Genomic DNA, 8,754 nt, shown 5'->3' on the forward strand with positions numbered 1-8,754 from the left:
ATGAACTCAATATTTCTTCATTTCATCGTAGCCTACAGATAAGCGCGAGATCTCACCACTTAAAAAAAAAAACATAGCCTACTACCCAGGTAGATGGACTTATTATTATTTTGGGGTTATTTTATCAGAGCTCTGAGGTCATTTTACTTTATATTTTTCTCAACATGTGTTTAAAAGGTAGAAAACTAAGAGAAATACTGATTTTCACAACTAAAAGGACAGAAAAGAGAAACAAGGTCATACTGTTTGATATTTGATGTTTAATAAATGACGGCTATATGTTCTGGGTAAACTATTTTGGTACTTTCATTTGTCTACTCCTCTTGTGAAAAGTTCCTTAGAAAGGCAGCACTTCACTCTACAATAAAATAAGTGCCCCTTACACAGACAAATATGGCGTCTCAGGGGGAATCGAACCCCTCAGTCCCTCAAAACACACCTTAAAATGATTGAATGGTACTACTGGAATCCTTCATCGTAATGATGTGTTGGGTAGACTCGTGCATGATTTGAAAAAGCTGCAGAAATGATGGCAATTAAATGGTGCTTAAAGACTAGTATGTGAATAGTTGAATGCATGTTCCACATGCACAGTTAGGTTAGCTGGCATGGTAACATGTCCATGTATTATGGTTTTGCAAAATGCATTGCTGAAATAAACTCTTAAGTCATGACTGACTATGGTATTTGTTGTCATTATAGTTGAAATTAGACTCAATGTTCCAGAAATGTAAAATGTACAGAAATAGGACCTACATGATAGTGTAATGACACTTAATGACATGTTCAGGAAACATCTCAGATGGTTCACTGTACTTTAGGTCAAAGGTAAGTATTCATGACACTGTCAGGAAACTATTTTGGTGTGTAATAGTTCTTTGTGACAGCTTAATGACAAGTCAAAACTGTACCACTGTAGTTGAGGTCAAGAAAAGTATTCATGACCAATTTATAATGGCGTCATGACAGCCAATTGTTCAGGCCCATCACTTCACAAACCTAGAAGATAAGTCAGGCCAAACACAGTTACATGAACTTGTTCATGTAATAATTAAACAATTATGTCAAATTGTCATGACAATTCATGACACTCAGTAAACTATTTTGGTGTGTAATAGTTCTTTGTGACAGCTTAATGACAAGTCAAAACTGTACCACTGTAGTTGAGAGGTCAAGGAAAGTATTCATGACACAATTATAATGGTGTCATGACAGTCAATTTTTCAGGCCCTTCACTTTACAAACTTGGAAGATAAGTCAGGCCAAACACAGTTATATGTCAAGTTGTCATGACAATATCATGCCAAACACCTTGCATTTCTTTCTTGGCTATGTCAAGTCGTCATGACAATATTGTAAATGGGTTACATTTTCTTGGCTAATGTCAAGTTGTCATGACAAAGACCCGTCAAATAATGTCATCTTGGCTAATGTCAAGTTATCATAATGATGACACCCAAACAGTGTCAACTTGACATTCCAAAAACCGAATGACACATTATGACAACAGTCATAAACATCAATAATGTGTCATTAATGTACATGACATGTCATTCTTATGACGGTTACATGTCACCCTTATGTAGACCCCTTCAAATAAAGTGTTACCCTAACATCAATAACTGGGTTTAGAGACAAGTGAAATTGGATTGCTTTGTTTCCTTTTTTCATTTTTATTTAGTTCACTTCATGATGCTTTATCTTGAGTATTGCCTACTGTTTAATAAACATGATTTCACATTATACTTTATTCAGGAATTAAATGCTGACATTTAGTGTGATAGTCATGTATCTCCATCAGAGGCGATTGCTCTGACTACAGGGGAAGCTCAGCCTCCTCTAAAATATCACGGAAAATCGCATCAAATAACACTATTACATTAGCTTCTAGCCTACTATTCCAACTAGAACATGCTGAAAAAATTTTCAACTTCATGGCTAGTTTGTTCAGCAATAAGGTTTTGCCGGTCATTTATCGTGATTTCGCACCCGTAATACATTGCTGTAACAACACGATCTATCAAAAAACCATGCAAAAAACCCATAGACGCTCGGCTTCACTGGCTTTCAATGGCACTACAGAGTGGGCTGATCTCAGTGCAGAAAAGCTACACGTTTATTGGACAAGCGCCACAAAATCGTCATTTCCAGGGAAGCCCGGCGTCTCTGGGAGTGAATGGGACAGTGGGATGGCCCGGACGCCGAGCTTCTGTATGATGATTGGAGGAACCGTTATAGAGGCTGGACTCTTTTTGATTGACAGCATATGTCGCGATCTGACAGGAAGTGGTTCAAGTTCAAGGCAGGGATGCGTTTAACGTTAGTGTTGGCAGGTGAAGCCGAGAGACAAGGCAAGTTACAGCTCAAATTCTCATAATTTGGGAGCAATACAGTCGGTTTCTATTTGTCTTAAATAGCATACTGTAAATAAAACCGTAATGTGGAGTTACAGAGTTTGTGACTTGCTTTTGTTCCAGTTGTGTATTTAGGCTAAATTAGGTAGCGTGTGTAGGCTACATGCCATGTCTGCCATGCCAACTCTATAGCCTACTGTTTGGGATACTTTTTGCCCTCAAAGAACAATATAGCACCTTAATAATATTAATTTAATAATTTACCATTTTTTATCAGAGCTTCCCCTGTTCCAAAGAGCAGCAATCGCCACTGATCTCCATATGAGCTTAATATTGTTCACCATTTATATTAATGTCATTACTGACATTGGCTATGTGATACTGTTAATAAAGTTCTATAATTGCAGTTCATACCAAAATGTGTGACCTTGAATGTAGTTTTTGATTAAGCGTAACAGTGCACAATCTCATGAAATGTGGCCTTGCAACTGGGGGGAAATGCAACAACAAACATAAAAGAAAGCATAAAAGCCTATAGCATACATTATTTATATTGTAGCCTACACATTACCTTTGGACATCATGAATAACATTTTAATCAGTTAGAATCATGTCTATTCTGATAAAAACCATTATACTATATTACAAATAATCTGAGCCACACCATTTTCATTTTCTGGTGTGAATTCTGAAACCCCTTAGAGCAATTCACCCCAGAACTACGTCCCTCTACATCAGACCAATCCAATCACAGCAGCAGTCTGTCCCATGACTTGGGTTTCTGTGGTAACATCAGAGGTGGAAATGTCCAGCTTCGGAAAGTAAAAGTCTTACCACATACCTGTGCCAACCATTCACTTAAACCAGCTGATTCTGTAAAGTAGTAGTTTGTATCATTCCAAGTCACAATGTCTTGAAATGCACATGCACTTACACAAAATATTAATAGGCCTGTCAGCGTCATGCTATCCAACAATGTTTTGCTTGGTCACCGTTAGTCTTTCATTTACGATGTTCCACTGAGTCTTCCACTCAGTCCTGCAAATGTGAACTCCTGTAGTGCCTATAAAACGCATTCATCCCCCTTAGATATATCCCCTTTTACTGCTTTTATAAATGCAATTTTGATCAATTCTATTTGGCCTTTTTTACAATAATTTGGTGCTAGTAGTCTCACAATTAATGAAATGGAGATGACCAGAGTGCAATGAATGTGTAGTATAGTAATATTAAGACACCTGTGTCTGGAAGGTCCAGTCACTGGTCAATTAGTATTCCTGCCTATAATTCTACCCAGAAGACAAAAGAACACCCCAAACAACTCAGAGAAAAGGTTATTGAAGAGCAGAAGTGAGGGAATGGATACAAAAAATAATTCAAGTGACTGAACATCCCCTGGAGGTCAGTGAAAACCAGAATAAGGAATGTAAGGAATATGGCAAATGTGCAAATCTGCCTAGTGCAGGCTGTCACCACAAACTGAGAGACCATGGGGGAGGCCTCCAAGGCACCTTTGATAACTCTAAAGAAGTTAAAAGCTTCAGCAGCTGAGATGGGAGAAACTATGCATACAACAACTTTGTAATCAACAACAAAGTTGGTCTTGACAGCTTTGTGAATAGGTTAAGAATAAGTGTCTAGGCTGACCACTTGTGATCGGATCACCCAAGACACATTCTAAAAATGTAAAAAGATTGTTTGTGAAAACAGGCCCTTGTCATTATCTGTGTTTAGTTTTGCAGAGATGAGAGTGAAGATTTTAGTATTGCCAGGCTTCCTGCCTGTGAAATGATGGAATTGATAATGTTGACTAAAAGACACTCATGTTTATAATTCGAACCCAATGTTTTATCACTACCATGTTTGTACTACTCACCCTCCTAATGCTCAGCTGGGCTTGGTAGTGTCCCTCACCCATGATCAAAGTGTGATCGATGCAGTGAAAACTTTGCTTGTGACTGCTTTTCTTCAAATCTACAGGAAGTCCTTGCTATTTCCACAACATCAGTCACAGGCCTGGATCTGCATTTCAGCTCAAGTGGCTGATTATAATTGATAACAATTTCTTTGCAATGCAATGCGTTCAATCAGGCCTTTTTATCAGTCTTGAGTAGCCTACCTTGATATTAGTAGAAACCAGGGTAACACTTTACTTGACAGTATCGACAGAAGAGTGACATGACACTGTCATGAACATAATGTATGGTAAAAAGGTCAAAAAAATCACCGCTCATCTGTTGAGGTGCTGGATTAACAAGTAACTCAATAAAAAGTAAAGAAAAATCCGCACACAAGTCTTTGCAAACAAGTTTTTTTATATGTGCAAGCTTTCGGTCAGATGACCTTCTTCAGGCAGAGTAAAAACAGAGGTGTACCCTAACCCTAATCCTAACTTGTTATGACAAAAAGCAAATGTCACTTAATAACAGAAGCGTTGTGTCATGACTTGTTAATGACACATTCATGACAGTGTCCAGTAAAGTGTAACCGAAATCAGTTTAGTGATCTAACAGTGCCAGAGGCATTTTGCTGTGGTCAATGGACTTTGCTAAATCTTGTTGCATTTCATGTTAGCAGTAATTACTTGAAGTAATTACTTGACTTCGACACCCTGAGCCACCTCTTCAGGGGAATGAAGAAGCAGTCTCTCCGCTACCTGAATATCTCCTTATGTCAGTTAAAGCTGCAGTTGGCAAGTCTGACAGGTTGAGGGGACTTAGCCAACATTTTGAATGTTTACAACTCTCATACCCCTCCCCCACTACCACGAGCACCCTCTCATCGAGTTTGTGCTTGTCAGTGCGCACCAGACTGCGATTGACATTCTGCTCTGATTGGACCAGAATAAACGGGAGCTGTGGATCTTTGCAAAACAAATAACAGGATAGGTGGAGGTAGAAGTGCAGGTTTTTTTCTAAAACCGGCTGATTCATGTTCGTCTGTCGGAGCATAGTGTGGGTTTCAGTGAATATGATCAAACAAATCTTGCCAACTGCAGCTTTAAGAGAAGTGACCTAATGTCTCCCTCAGACTCTACATATCCTGTGGGGTATTTCACAAAGGCAGAATTAAGACATCCAAGATAAGTGATAAAGCGAGGTTTGACATAGCGTTGTCTGGTCATCCTAGCTCAACTCGTTTCACTAATGCCAATCCAGGATGAGTAGGAGCGACTATGTCAAGCCAGGTGTAAGTAATTCAGGATGTGTGCGCGTTCTCGTTTCTGCTCCAAAGTGCCCACGGTTGGAATAAAAAAGATGCAGAAAATAGCGCCATTCACACAAAGTGAACCACCGCTTTTGATATAGACTAACAATGAAGTAAAGTTGTCCTTTTTGGAATGGGGAATCATGGCTACTTCTGTAAAACAGCAGGAGTAGGCGTGGTAGACCAACTGAATGCAAATTTACGTATACACCCACGAGTGCTTCCTTGTCTCGGCATGCAACGTCATTAAGAAAGCGCTTGCCACTGCAAAGATGCACATAGTATGATATACCTTAATCAAAGATAATGAATGCTTAGCAAGATGGGTCGTCCTAGTTCATGTCTATGAGGGCAAAGTGGAGTTCAGTCAGAGACGGGCTCTGGTTCAGTTCCCGCCTGCACAGGGGCGTGTCACTGACGTATGACTTACGTTTGAACGCCTCGGTTCCACGCCAGACAAGCCGGAGTACAAAATAAACTTGGTGTACACCTTCATTAATGTTGATTTTCTCCCGACTGGAGGGTCATACTATCACGACATTCTACTGAAATAGGGAGGAGGGTTTGGAGATCATGATACCGTGTCCGAAATGTGCATCCATTGCTCAGAAAAATAAGGCTTTGACAAATTCTGGGAAATTCTTGGATTCTGCCATAGACCTCAATGTTAAAAAGAGAGCCCGATCACTGCATAAATGTGCGGGGGCGTGTACTGCTACCCTATTTGCATAAATTTCCAGGGACAGGAAATGGCCTCTCATGAAGTATCTTCGTAATCAACCATCTTTGCCTTAATATTATAGTTGAAAATACCTTCGAGAACTTGCCCCTCCACTTCCAATCAACTACAGTAGGCTATTCATCAAACGTCTATCAAAATAAGCAAACAATAAGTACCTAGGCCTATGTTAATAATTATAAGGTTATCACAATTAAAATAGTAACTATATGATAGTAGGCAGACAATCTGTTTTGTTTTGCGAGCAAATACATTTAGCAAATAGTTTATAAATGGAATAAAGCTCCTTAAAAATGAGCACGGAGGTCTGATGTGAATGACAGCTAGCTGAACCAATAAGACAACATAATTACCATTAGAATTAACTTAGCTTGGCCGTTAGCCTGGTCGGGACCAGGCTAGGTGCAGAGAATAAATCCCCATGGTAACTTATGTGCCATCTCTTTTGTGAAACCAAGTCAAGGCTAAATTCATCCAGGATAACCTAAAAATCCCAGCTTAATCCCTTTTTATTTTTTTATAAATATTTATTTTTAATAGTTTTGTGAAATACCCCTCTGGAATGAGCTACAATAACCTGATGCGCTATATAAATAAATGTGACTTAACTTGACTTGACATTACTACCAAAGTGTTAGATCCAACTTTTCTCTTTTATGATCCCCTCTGGGAATGTCTGAAGTTGGCAAAAATGAAAAGAAAAGTCAACTGAGGGAACCAAAATGGTCAACTTCCTTCTACAAGGACAGGGTTGTAAACCCAATTGTTTTGTTTGTGCCAATTATGTCACCCTGTAGACAACTTAAAAGCATTAGATTTGTCTTTTCTATTTTATTATCCCCTTACATGTCTGAAAGTTGAACACAATTTTAAAAGTAACTAACTTCAGAAGCTTGAATTGTCAGGTGTGTCAAGTGCTATAAGACTAAAATCTGAAACTGATAGTGCATACAGAAAGTATTCACAGCACTTCACTTTTTCCACATTTTGTTATGTTACAGCCTTATTTTAAATGTATTTTTTCCTCAAAATTCTACACATAATACCCCATAATGACAACTTAAAAATAGTTTGTTTGAGATTTTCTGCAAATTTATTAAAAATAAAAAAAACAAAGAAATCCCTTGTAAGTGTTCACAGCCTTTGCGATCAAGCTCAAAATTGAGCTCAGGTGCATTCTGTTTTCACTGATCATCCTTGAGATGTTTCTACAGCTTATTTGGAGTCCATCTGTGGTAAATTCAGTTGATTGGACATGATTTGGAAAAGCACACACCTCTGTCTATATAAGGTCCCACAGTTAACAGTGCGTCAGACCACAAAACAAGCATGAAGTCGAAGGAATTGTCTGTAGACCTCCGAGACAGGATTGTCTCGAGGCACAGATCTGGGGAAGGGTACAGAAACCTTCCAGAAGGACGACCTTCGCTGCAGCACTCCACCAATCAGGCCTGTATGGTAGAGTGGTCAGACAGAAGCCACTCCTTAGTAAAAGGCACATGCATGGCAGCCCGTCTGGAGTTTGCCAAAGGGCACCTGAAAGACTCTCAGACCATGAGAAACTAAATTTTCTCATCTGATGAGACAAAGATTGAACTCTTTGGCGTGACTGCGTTATGTTTGGAGGACACCAGCCACCGCTCATCACCTGGCCATACCATCCCTACAGTGAAGCATGGTTGCCGGTGGCAGCATCATGCTGTGGGGATGTTTTTCAGCGGCAGGAACTGGGAGACTAGTCAGGATTGAGGGAAAGATGAATGCAGCAATGTACAGAGACATCCTGGAAGCTTAGGCAGCCAGTAGGTTGTAGATCAAGTGTATTAGGTGTGATAATGACATTTATCTGTGGTGGTTTTAATTTTCTACAAAAGTTGCTGTTAGATTCCAGCATGAACTAATCAATACAAAGGTTGCATGCTGTCTTCTCTGTAAAATGTATAGTGATGTGACGTGCCATTAAAATATCTTTCGAAGTCATTACTAACTTCAGTGTCCAGAAAGTTCCATTTAGTCAGTATATAATATTTAGTTATTGTCACATTATAAGTTTCAGAAAGGTAACATTGAATATGACTACATTTGTAGTATTTTAAATTTTTAATCAAAGACCTTTTTAACTATATCTTACATTATTCAGTGGGGATTCAGTATGGATTAGTGTAACATATATGATCTGTGTGTCGGCACATAGTCAAAGGAATTTAAATCTAGCCATTTCTCAATCATAAGCTACTCTTTGCTTTTTGTTTGTAAAGAAAGATACGTGATACTAGTTATCACTGCTAATAGTGCCAATTTAGATTTCTGTTAAATGTGTGCCAAATACCATCACTCATTTTCTGTATGTATGTATTATTATTTGTGGAGGTATTCATGTGGCGCCACTGAGCAATGAAGTTTCATTTCACTCTTCAATGTGTTTAACAAATATTGTATATCCAACTTTCATGC

Source organism: Alosa pseudoharengus, unplaced genomic scaffold, assembly GCF_046254945.1.
Source record: "Alosa pseudoharengus isolate Yale_2024_CS ecotype anadromous, Long Island Sound unplaced genomic scaffold, YU_APseudo_1.1 YU_APseudo_1.1_scf_2, whole genome shotgun sequence".
Lineage (NCBI taxonomy): Eukaryota > Metazoa > Chordata > Actinopteri > Clupeiformes > Clupeidae > Alosa > Alosa pseudoharengus.